The sequence below is a fragment of the Macrosteles quadrilineatus genome, unplaced genomic scaffold (genome assembly GCF_028750875.1).
Source record: "Macrosteles quadrilineatus isolate MER2022 unplaced genomic scaffold, UCM_ALF_1.0 Scaffold_2__2_contigs__length_208266976, whole genome shotgun sequence".
Lineage (NCBI taxonomy): Eukaryota > Metazoa > Arthropoda > Insecta > Hemiptera > Cicadellidae > Macrosteles > Macrosteles quadrilineatus.
The window spans coordinates 23,573,984-23,587,266 of record NW_026542595.1 but is presented as its reverse complement, the minus strand read 5'-3'; the positions used below and the strand labels follow the sequence as shown (position 1 = coordinate 23,587,266).

The following is a 13,283-nucleotide window of genomic DNA, read 5'->3' as shown; positions in this document are numbered from 1 at the left end:
GTTCCCGGACCCAGTTTGGAGGAGACAGCTCTGCGACTCCATTGTCGCGGGACTGTCGCTCCAGGCTTGGTATCCATTGAAACAAATCTAGACTTGCACACATAGGAATGGCAACCATATGAATGTAGGTATTTTAAGCCAAGTATGAATATACTTATGTTATAACAAATAATAAATTTGAGAAACACAATTTGTGTACCCAAAACAAATTATGTGAGGTAGGTCAATACACAGAAATTTAATATAGAGATAGTTACAAGACAAATAAATCTAAATTTACAGATATTACAAAAAATTTTGATTCTTTCAATAAATATGTTGGATGCCTGCTCCATCTTCGAATTCTCGAGCAGATCTCCATTTTTTTCGAGATCTTCTCAGGCACATACTTGTTGCCCTTAAAATTGAGCAAGTCAGTCTCGTTCTGATCCAATTAACTACCAGGCTGTAAGGCTTAACCCATTTTTCTGACAATCTCTCAGCTAGTGCTCTTATTAGTGTTTGAAAGTCTTTGCCTAGGATTCCGCAGACTGATGTTATCAAAGGAGTGAAAGAGGCATTCCGGCTTTCACAGGCTGAAATATACTTTCTTTTCTTTTCTTCTTCTGCATTTTGTATGACATTGTCATGAGGTTTGGAAGCATATGAGGGAGCATCGGTGTCTAAGACACGGATATCAAATAATGCTTCCCTCTGTGTCTCCCATACCCCTCTACATGCCAAGTCAGCTTTAATTGCAGGCCCGTTTGCATTTCTATTCTCTGCTATAAGGGGTTCTTTGATACAATTCCCCCATGCCTGTTCCATAATGTTTCCTAAAGCATCTCTAATTTCATTGTGTCGTTTGATAATTAGGCCACCTACAGGACATGTAAGGGCATGGTCTGTATTAAATTCTTTCCCACAGCCATCACATTTGGTTGGTAAATGGATCGGTGTCCGACCATATCTCAGTGCCAGGGAATCCCTAAATTCTTGGGGTGACATGTCTAAATTTAATTTCTTCAATGGTACACAGGATAACCAGCTGCCATGTTTTGATTTAGGGTCAGCATTTCGTAGAATTACATTTTGCCTTTGTAGTGAAAAATATTTTAAATTTTCATTTAATAATTTGTTTTCTTCAGTTTTCTTTTGTTCTCTATGGAATTTTAATGCTTTTTTTAAAGCATCTTCATGCTCACTGAACTCAAAAGAGGTTTTTAATGCAAGAGATTGTAAGAGAACTTCACACCCTCTTTTTGACGTTTCATATATGTGTTTAGATTGTACTATTGGATCAGCCATCCCTATTCCTCCACTTTTTACTGTTAGATGAAGTAATTCATGCTCTTCTTTACATAGGCCTTCTTGTAATCCAAACAGATTGGGGAAAAGTGATGTTCTAATAGTGTGCTGGATTGGACTGAACATTTCTGGTTCAACTTTTACTACTCTCTGGAAAAAAGTCCATTCTGCTTGTAATGATTTTGTAGCAACAGTATGGGCTGATTGAGGGTGTTTTTCAGCAATCCCAGCAATATTTTCAACACGCTGGGTCCAAGCATTGATCTTTTCTGTTGCAAACTTTTTCTTTTCTTCCTCGCAGCCAATAAAGCCTCCTAAAAACTTGCTGCCATGAACAACTTCAATTCCCTCCATTTGTTTCATAACTTTTTGGGGAATTTCAAAATCATGGTTCCAAATTAGTTTGGTTTTTTTTGCTTGAGGGTAGTATCCATATTTTGGACCAATTTCTTTAAGTTTTTGCCACCATTGTATCACATTATTAAGGGATCCTTGACAAGATGAATCATCTGCATACCAGGTCTGAAAAACATCTGGCATTCTTTTTAATTCCTGAATTAGTGGAAGAGTTGCTAATCCATACAAAATCATCGATAAAGGGTCACCTTGGGTGACACCTTCTTTGCTGAACAGTTTTTTACTAGTTCCAGGGATTATCAAGTCTGCGTTGCATTGATAAGTGTTGTAAATAAATCTGGCAGCTTTAGGCCAATGTAATCTTGCTTGCCACAATGCATTTACTCTGTTAATTTTATTGAAGGCGTTATCAGCATCAACTAATATCATGCACCATTCATTTGTATTGTCAAAGTTCTCATCCATAACAGTTTGCATAAAATGTATTGCTCCCTCTATGCCTGATTTTAGGCCTCCACATAGTTGATTAGTACCTAAAGCATGTTTTGCATCATCACCAAATGCTACTATCATGCATTTAGCTATGATCCGTCTTAGGCATTCTCCAATTCCGATTGGTCTCACTCCGGGACATTTGTCGATGGCTATCAATCTATTTGCCATTAAGGCTCTTATTTTATGCCAAGGTATTATTTCTCCATTTAATTTCATGGCTAAAGAGGCTATTGAAGATCTAAGAAGCGCACTTTTCTTTCCATGTCTTAACAAGAAATCCGTCCAATTTTCTGAGGAGCTTCCTCCTGGGCCACCACTTCCATGAAGTTGTCTTGCTACTTTCTCAACATGCTCTGCTGTTATTTCTGTGTTTTCTAGTTTGGGAACTTCACTCATGGTTTCAGGTAGTTTTATTAAATCTTTGTTTGGAATTATTTGGTCTGGATGTTTTTCTTTTAATAAATCATAAACTGTAGTGTTGGTGTCACCGATATAATCATTAGGATTAAGGATTCCTCCTACCATATTTTGGTTTACTACTCTTGATGCATCTTTTATTTTTCCACATTGAACAAGTCTGTTGAAATAAGTTTCTGTAAACTGTTTTTGTTCATTTGCATCAAGTTTTTTACACTTGTTCTTTAAAGATCTATCGCATCGGATGGCCTCATTTACTAGCTCATCATACCTCTCCTCCTTCCACTCATTAATTCTTCCATCAATTAGTCTTCTGATGTCTTTTGTTTGTTTTATCATTTTTTCTCTCTGCAAAATAACAGCAATGAAACATATTACTCTTTCAGAGGTTTCTTTTCCAGTTGCTAGCAGTAATATTTCTTCCGCTAGTAATTGTACAAATTTGTCTCCAATGGATCCATTTGGCAAATTATATTGCAATCTTTTAAGAGTAACGATCTTTTCCCAACGAGGCAACCATATAGATGGTACTTGATCCTCAGAGGATTGTATTGGATTTACTTCGAAATATTTTGAAAGATAATCAGGAGATCTGCATTCGGTGTGTTTGGGTGGATTAAGAGTTGTCAATGAATCATTAATTTTTTTAGAATGATCTTTGTTCAAGTGATTGAGGAATCTTGCATGACTTTTGAAACTAATCTCACATTCAGTACATTTGTTTTGATTAGTTTTTGAATCTATTACACTATAATTGCTGTCTGTATCTATTTCCCAAGTTTTAGATTTTGGAATAAGTAGGTCAAAATGTCCAGACACAGGATTGCCAGATAATAATAAATTTATTATTTTATTGTTATCACCAGAAGAGATTTTTATTGGAGGCTTCCTCATAGCTATCGTTCTTGTCATTATTCTTGGTTCTGTAGATTGAAGGTATATATGAAAATTAAGTTGGTATATTTGGGATAGAGCAAGGCATTCAAGGGACGTGCCGTATGTTCCATCATTCCTCATTAGTTGAATATATTTATCTTTCTCAGAAGCTTTGCTTTCATCAACTACAAATGGTTTTACTTCTTCCCAATGTTTATTTAAATACTGAACTGCTTGAGTTCGTAATTTAGAATGGCTATTTTGATTATGAAATAAGTGTTGACTTACAGTACGAAATAAGCAGTTTCCATCCTTCTCTGTTCTTATAACTGAAAAATATTCTGCAGTCCCCATTCTAAGGTTCTTGATTGAGGTTAAGGCCAATGGTATTGATCCTTTTCTGTTATTTTTTACTTTTAAAGATAAAGTTGATCACTTGGATGAAATTTAGAATGCATTATTTTGTTAAAGATTTGATAAAAACTATTATAAATAACACTAATTTAAGTATTTTAGTAAAAATTAAGTGGAAGGAATATTTTTGCTTGTGTTTATAAAATTTTAGTCAGCTGATTGAGGGTGTTTTTCATCGTACAAAAACGTACAGAATATTAGTATATACAAAATAACTAAATATAGACCAACAGCAGTGCTGCGGTTAGCATAATATAGTGTCCGTGTAGTTTCAGCGCACACCCCTGCAGCGTCTAGAGCTAGCAAGTGTTGCCATGACAAGCTGGTACTGTAGTTGGAGCCAGGAGGGTTGCCAACTTCTGGAGAATTCTCGGAATCCGGGGGGAGTTTGTTCTGTTATTTTTCTGTGTTTTAAACATGTTCTGGGGATTTAAAAAAAATGTGTTTTTTCTGTTAAAATTGCTGGATTTCAGAACTGTTTTCTTTACCCATATTGAAAAGTGGCTCTCATAATTGGTAGCATTTCGTTTGCATGGCTGGTAACAGATGGTGAGTCGACGACGGCAACAAATCGATGAATACTGAGCACGTTCTAGCGGCACATTCGTATTTGCTTGAGTTATCGCGCTAACGGACACATATATAAATATATATGAATTTGAAGGATGGTGTTTTTGGCCTCTGGGGACCTCAAAACGAAAAAGGAAATCGGTCCCGGGTCCAGGTCTTACCATGAGACTTACGATAATAGCTTAATTATTCCCTGTTCCCCGAATGTTGGAAATTCGCTAAAAAATACAGAGATTAACAATTTAATTGAGACGAAGGTAAGTATAAATTAATCATTGAAAACATTGTAAGATTATCCAATTACACATACTTGTGAATCTTAAGAATAAATCTAAATTCCTGGTAAACTACAATAAAACTACAATACTACAAAACTTTATAAAGCAATAAAAAATTAGGTACACTTAGGTATTATACAGAGGCCACATATTTTACAGCGCGCTGCAGCGGTTATGTTAGGTTGGGTTATCATAAATATGTTTTTAGGACTTTCCTCGTTTCGCTATGAATCGAACGATACCAGATGAGTCATACCTTCTATTTATGATAACCCAACTAACAAAAACCGCCGCAGCGCGCTGTATAGGGTGGCCTCTATAATGAGTGAAAATTTAAAAACGTACGTTTTCATGTCCCTGGCCTTTTACTTTGTAGATACTGGATTTGTAGTTTATTATTATGTGTTTTAATATTTTTTGGGACGGAGGCAACATGTTACACACATTTATTTGGTTTTAAATAGGTTCTAGGTATTTTTTTCGTATAAGTCTCGAAATTCACGACCATGACGTGTCCCTAGGGTACATTTTCCAACTTTCACGCTGTTTTTAGACTAATTATTCATGCCGAAATATATGAAGCCATATTTTTATGTCATCAATGGTTATTAAACTTACAAAAAAGGAGCATATTATAATTTTATTGTCATTGCAGACTGACTACCATGACAAAAAAGTCCGTCCCTCGATTTGGCATCACGACCATTTGGGAAAAATTTTCAACTTTGGAGCACGACAGTGGCAAGCCTGGCGTCGATGGAGTCAGTTGGTTTTAGAGACTAGTTCGGGGTGTACGTCAGGATTGTAGTGCCGGTCGTTTTGAGTTGAAAGGATGAATTACAAGATTAATAAAGGAAAGATTGTGTTTTTTGTAATTTTGGTGTGTCCATGACCGTACGTAGTCATTCGACAAAGTAGACATGGTGTTAATTTTTGTTTATAAGATATTTCAATTGCTAGATTAACCTAGAAGTCCACTTTGTATCCTCGAACATGAAGTGCAGGGCTACCGCCAGAACAGAGCCAAATAACACGTAATTTCACGACCAAAGTTTCACGACCATCGCGGTTTTTTTCACGACCAATCCAGCCTTATGGATTATAGTGTGTTTGGTCGTGACAATAACTTTAATATAATTGTAAATTGAACAGTTTAGTTCAATTGAAACACATAGTTTTATTATAACTAACAGTATAATTGAAGGATTGTTTAGAAAGATTTAGATTATTCCAGACAATTCACGACCGTACCGCTTGTCCCTGACCATCACGTTTATGATTTCTATCATACAAATTTCAAAAATTAAAATATCGTCATATTTCAATGTTTTATACACAAAAGAAGCACACCTCTATACAAACATAACGATTTTTCGGGTCTCAAGTATGTTTTTTCGGAGTTATACAAACTTAAAAAGATTTTATTGGCTTTTTTCTATTTTTTGAGTTTTTTAAATTTTTTTCTAGAAAGACCAAATATACCAAAAGCTCAGTGACCTTTTTATTGTATAATGGTCATAAAAGTAAATTAGTTTATAGCAAAACATAGTTATAAAAATAATATTAACTATTTTTAATATTCATTTAAACGTCCTTTATGGTCGTGACAGGATTTTGTGTTTTTCTACTAAAGATGCTCTTTAAAAAGAAAACTACCAAAGATATTGCGTTACCATGGACATTTGATGAAACTTCAAATGTTAATGAAATAAAAAAAATAATAAAAGTTTTGAAAAAAGGGGAAAAAAATTTGCAAAGTGCTTTTCCTGAAAACGTACGTTTTTAAATTTTCACTCTAATACCAAAGTACCAAAAATTATCTTAGTCTGCAGGCTTTCCACGACTGGGGTATTTATTGACACACTTGTATTTTTAAATGTATTTAAGTTAACCTATTATTTGATCATAATCGGCGCTTTTTATGAAGCGTAAATAGCACGGTCAAGTCCGTTGATGAATTATTAATTTCGCCTACTTAACTAAAATGTTCAAATGTTTATCAACTAGACAAAACTAAAGTAATCACAGTTATTCATTCAGACGTTAAAGAATTAAGTGGCAATTTATCTGAACAATAAAGCAATAATTAAATATAGAAGTGTGCTGTGTGTCGGTGCCAGAAATACACGCAGCGTCGCGCGCCGCCTCGCCTCTAGTGGGGTGCATTCTGTGTATTGTAGGCCTACTGTCAGTTCACCGTGTTGACTCCGTACGGCTGCCGGACCCTAACATCTTGGACACAACTGCACTAGGTAAACACTAGTCTTGTACACTGTACAGTGTACGTACACATTTCATACGTTTGACGGTTATCTATTAATTGCTATTTTGTTTTTTTAGCTGTGTTATTTAGTAGAAAAATAATCTACGTTAACAATTGGAGAATTTAGTTAACATGTAAACAACTATTTTACTGTATATAATATATATATATATTTATCCATTATTTAAAAACATGTTTTGCTTAAAAAAATATTGGTTTATAATACATGAAGTGGTCGGCATATTTACGACGTGTATTACCCACAACATTGATCAGAATTACTTGGTTTATTTGATTTGAGAGGCACAGTTTTTGTTTGAAAGTGATAGTAAACTCTCTTTTAAGCGTTGTTAGAGCCAAAGCTTATAATGCTGAAAATTAGTAAAATAACATGTCAATTTAACTAAACTATGCTACCATTTTTTATATTTAAGTTTGATTGACCAGTTGTATTCAATTGTCTTATGAATAAAAGATTTCGAGACGCAGCAACACACATCAAAAATCATCTCATAGGCTTATTGTTACCGTAACCGCCTCCTAATGAGATTTTAATATCAATCAAAATTTTTGTTATTGCCATAGAATTTGTAATACGGAAAGTAAATGAAAGAAACGTCTTATAACACTTAAAGCATATATTTATAAATATATATATATATATTCATAATATAAATATTATGAATATTATGTATATATTATATAATATTCGTAATATATATATTCATAAATATATGTTTTAAGTGTTATAAGACGTTTCTTTTATTTACTTTCCGTAAATTTAATAACACGTACAATGCTGATCAAGAAGTTATTTAATTTGTAATATGAAAAAGCCGCGTTTTTCCTAATATATTACAGCACTGCAACATAGGCATTACCTCAAACTCCCTTATGAAAAAGTCAATGGGTGGTAATAAAATATGTCATAATTATCAAAAGTCTCAACAATCCCGTGAATTGTATATTGGTTAATACAATACGTTTATTTAAAGAGCCTATGTAAAACGTTTATGAAATCAAAATACACTAATGAGTTTATTTATTTTCGTTTCTATAAATTCGGGTCAAGGTCCGATGGTTCGGTACAGCATCTATTGTATTAGTTTTATCAGTAGGGGGATTATCCCTCAGGTACAGAGGACTATCTTTCCAAGTGAAAGGAAATACAATTACACTACTTAAACACGAAAATATCTAATAGTCGGGTAAATATAGGATATGACCTTAAAAAAATTGCAAGAAAACGTTTTATGGTTTTATTTTGTAGAGTTGGGTTTGCAGAATGACATACTAAAAGTTGCCAAAAATCGGTGCACGAGAAAACCACTAAAATCACAATTTAAAATGGCGGCTTTTTTCAACATTGGACAAATTAAAAAAACATATTTCACATGTATTTGTTATGCACATTTTTCGAGATATTGACTTGGGACCACCGCCTGTATTTATTGAGTGGTTAGTACTTCATTTTGATAGGGAACATGTTTTTGGCCGCCATCTTGGATCCGCCATATTGGACATAGATAATTTTTTTTCAATGTAATGATAGTGTTGTGACACATCATTACCAACTACATTTTTACACTGATTTCAATGCCGAAATCCGTTTTTAAATATATTTATTCATTTAGAAGATATATACAAAAGAAAACTCTGCACCATACATTTCTTATGGACGTTTCGTAGTTTGATATTTTTTTTAAAATTATTTTTCTTATATCTCCAGTTCTTATTAACGCGTGTAGTTCGTTCTAGGCTTAAAATATTCAGTAATGTAAGGGCTTTCATTTGAGCTCTTGATCATTAAAATCAGACGAGTTAAAGACCAGCTACAAACCTCAGAACAATATTAAATTTAACTTTTTATAAATATATTTTTATTAAAAGATTTATAACTCGGGTTGTTAATACGTCACCGAGTTCTTTCTGGTCTCAAATTACTCAGTAAATGTTTGGCTTTAATTTTATTGATCATTAAACAAAATCTGACAATTTTAAAATGAGTTATAGACCATAATTTAACATTAAAATGTGTTTATATTGAAATTTGTCTTTAGTTAAAGACGCATATCCCCAATTCTAAATAGCTCCCAAAACTCTTTATAGTCTTAAATAATTCGCCAAATTATTGACTTTTATTTTAGCTATGGATTACTTTCCGGAAGTTATTAGGGTTTGGGATGTATGTCCTTAACTAAAGACAAATTTCAATATTAATACATTTTAAATGTTAAATTAAGAACCATGACTCATTTTAAAATTGTCAGATTTTGTTTAGCGATTAATAAAATCAAAGCTAAACATTCACTGAGTAATTTGAGACCAGAAAGAACTCGGTGACGTATTAACAACCCGAGTTATAAATCTTTTAATAAAAATATATTTATAAAAAGTTAAATTTAATATTGTTCTGAGGTTTGTAGCTGGTCTTTAACTCGTCTGATTTTAATGATCAAGAGCTCAAATGAAAGCCCTTACATTACTGAATATTTTAAGCCTAGAACGAACTACACGCGTTAATAAGAACTGGAGATATAAGAAAAATAATTTTAAAAAAAATATCAAACTACGAAACGTCCATAAGAAATGTATGGTGCAGAGTTTTCTTTTGTATATATCTTCTAAATGAATAAATATATTTAAAAACGGATTTCGGCATTGAAATCAGTGTAAAAATGTAGTTGGTAATGATGTGTCACAACACTATCATTACATTGAAAAAAAATTATCTATGTCCAATATGGCGGATCCAAGATGGCGGCCAAAAACATGTTCCCTATCAAAATGAAGTACTAACCACTCAATAAATACAGGCGGTGGTCCCAAGTCAATATCTCGAAAAATGTGCATAACAAATGCATGTGAAATATGTTTTTTTAATTTGTCCAATGTTAGCCGCCATTTTAAATTGTGATTTTAGTGGTTTTCTCGTGCACCGATTTTTGGCAACTTTTAGTATGTCATTCTGCAAACCCAACTCTACAAAATAAAACCATAAAATGTTTTCTTGCAATTTTTTTAACGGTCCCTATGTAAGTTTGTTTAGTTTGCCTGGACTATAATGGACATATGCGTGAACAACCAATAAAAATCAAGAATTATTTCATCCTCAATTCATTAAATAACAACAGTAGAACTGTATTTTAATTGTTTGTTCGCAGTTTTATCTTAATTTTATATTGTCTTTGAGTAACTTGAGTTTACTGGTACAAAGCAATTTGCAAAAGTAGATTTTTGTCTTGGACAGCTTAGGCGATGACGTATCTGAGAGAAACATAAATGGTTGTAATTGAGGCAACAAGCTCTCAAGGTTGATGGCTGGCTTCTCATCCGCCGCGCCGGTCATACACCTACAACAGTGGTTCAAAACAAATTTAATTATTGTTTATAAAATAAACATTTGATTTACAGTCAAGTTACTGTGTAACATCTTTGATTTTTATGTAGCTATATATACATAAATTGATTATCTATCTGCCTTCATGAGTGGTTTAGAGACTGTAAACAAATAAATTACCATAAAGCTTTACTGATTATTGGTTTATAAATATCTCTTTAGGTATATTCTGTTCAGAGATTCCACTTCATAAATCAAATCTGCTTAATCTCATATAAGTGATCATAAACGTCAAAGGGATAATTACGAGCAAAAAGAGTCTCACTGAAATTCTAACAAATATAATGTATAAAGATTAAGAAAATTATGAATGCAGCATATAATTATACTTACTCTGCACGCATATAAGGCTTGGAGTTTAACAAGGCGTATTAATCTTAGTGATAAATTATAATACTAATCCTATTAATATTATAAAGTGAGAAAGTTTGGATGGGTGGATGTTTGTGACAAGTAAACGCGAAAAATACTGAACCTACAGGGTTGAAATTTGGTATGACGATAGCTCACATTGCCGATTAATATATAGAGACATATTCTTATCTCAAAAATCCTTTCGGGCTCCGCTTATGAGTATTCATATTTAAAAGGAATAAAAGAATTTTGTTAGCTGTTTCAACTACACAAGTTGGTTCTATGATATTAAATAGTGTTAAGAAGTTATAAGGACGGGTACTCTGCTAGTTAGTTAGTATGTTTTCTGTGGTTATACATGTGTAAACATTTTCAATAAGGAGTTTCTCATCATCCTGAGAACATCCCTGATCCGCCCGTCCTACGTAACCGATTCTTACGATTTAGGTTTAATGTTAAATATTATGATGTAGAGGGACAGATAGTAAACGATACGAAACCGTTTATGAAAATGGATTTTAAATAGCCTACTTAGTGATAAGTAAAGTCTCAATAATATTATGAGTAATTAATAAATTCTAAAAAAATAACAAAAACATACATCAGTTTTGGACCGTTCTGTTACAGAAAACGTCCAACGAATGTAAATTTGTAGCGAATTTCCCTATAAATCTTGCAGTTTATAACCATACGCAAGGACAAAGCTAACACTTCCTTTACAATAATCCCCTTTATACGTGAAGTGTGGGATAACCCATAATCATACAATCCAACAACGCCATCTTACAAGTGAAATTAATTACTAACTCAAATTAAAAAATGTCGGCCAATAAATCTATTTTTATGAAGTGGATAAAAAATAGTGCATTTCATCAAAATGGTGTAAAGTGACTCTTGTCGACCCGAGCTGTATTAAAATCGGCTGTTTTTGCTGTAGTATGGCGAAAAAACATTTTAAATATTATATTGTGATAACAAATTTCAAAACTATTCAGGATATTAAGTTAGGTGGGTTCTACTCGGCAGCCTGAAGTCAATTCGAGATGGTGGACTATATAGATTGGAATATAATTTGGGGTTGAACATGCCTCTATTGTACAAGCTCTCAACATTCCAAAACTAATTTGTTTCCAATGATTGCGTGCTTTTTATGCTCTTAACATATCGGAGCTTGCAATTGATGGGGAAAAATAATTTTTTACTATTATTTAGAAGTTAAAATCACAAGTGAATAAGACTAATCTACGGATTTGCAAAATGATTTTGTAAGTACTTAAAGAAACAATTACAAAGTTTCAGTTCATCTGGTGCATAGTTTTTAAACTCAATAAACACTTTAATAATGCCACGAGGTCATTATTTTTAGGACCATGTTTACGCGGTAACGAGCCGGCGGGTGGAGCGTGGAACCCTCTTAAATATAAAGCCTTACTACATCCGTTTCATATCAAGACTAACATAATGAGATTAATAATAGGTATAAATAATGGTATATACAAAAATTACAAGGATCGTATAGAAAATATTTGATTGTAATAGGATGGTAACAAAAAACCCGTCAGGACTTTGAAATGTATTTGTAATGTATTCTCAACTTAAGACTTCGCTATTTTAGTTAAGGAAAGATTAGGGTACGACGGCTTCATTACCAACAAAATAGCTCTGTTCACTTAGTGAATCGTATTACTATATTTTCTTTGCAACATGCAAATGGTGTTGTGTAAAGTCAAGTTGGACACGAAATCGTTGACATTGGACTGTTATAAATGTAGCAAAAATACCTAATATCGACGAACCTGAGCCTGGCACGGCGTGGCTCAAACTGCTCGGCATATTAGGTTTAAATCTGATGTAGCAACGCTTCGCCCGTACTGTACTGTTGCTAGTACTGTTGTACTAGTATTGCCTACTTTATTTTAAAAATATTAAAAATATATATCTGATTTAAATAAAAGCCATGTATTGCAATTCGTTCAATCAATAATAGCCAACGATGAACGTGTTTTGCAGGTAATATGTTGATACATCATATTACATTATATGTTGTTGATTACAACAGAACTATACTCTGTATTAAGGAACCTGGCACTCCTACCTGGGGACTGGCCAAAGGTTTAGTTTAAAGTACATGTAACTAGACGATGTTTAATCCTAAGTTAACAAATATTTGTTCAAACAAATCGCATATCTTCGCAGTCGTCTGTGCTGTAGCCTGTAGGTAATTTAAGCGATGGCAGCAGCTTGCAAAATCGCGCCAAAAATAACCTCCGCGTCAACTGGAATATTACTATTTAATTAGCCGGGGTCAATTCATAGACATCCGGGTCACCCTAACTGCACTCTTCGTACTCTGGGAAAGTAATTAATAATGAACGCGTATCGGGATTGGAGATTAATTACGAGGGAATCCTTTGGCGTCAAGCGGATATAGTCCAGGATACTACATAGACGTGGAAGCCGAGGCGAGGGCTGACGTTATCTGTCTAAGATGTGATGTTGGGTGATAACTGCTGTGTAAAGATGCAACACAGCTGAGTTGATGAGTGGTCATAATGCTTACTTTACAATAAAA

At 33.5% G+C, this 13,283-nt stretch overlaps 1 protein-coding gene across 6 annotated transcripts in view; it reads left to right on the top strand.

Annotated features, from left to right (window-relative positions):
- Positions 1-6,874: 6,874 nt before the first annotated feature.
- The window catches only part of LOC128985378 (desmoplakin-B-like), a 412,041-nt gene continuing 405,632 nt past the window's right edge, over positions 6,875-13,283 (top strand). For all 6 annotated transcript variants that reach the window (XM_054404818.1, XM_054404815.1, XM_054404817.1 and 3 more), the window contains exon 1: positions 6,875-6,946. The gene's annotated coding sequence lies outside the window, so the exon portion shown is untranslated. The remainder of the gene's footprint in view (positions 6,947-13,283) is intronic.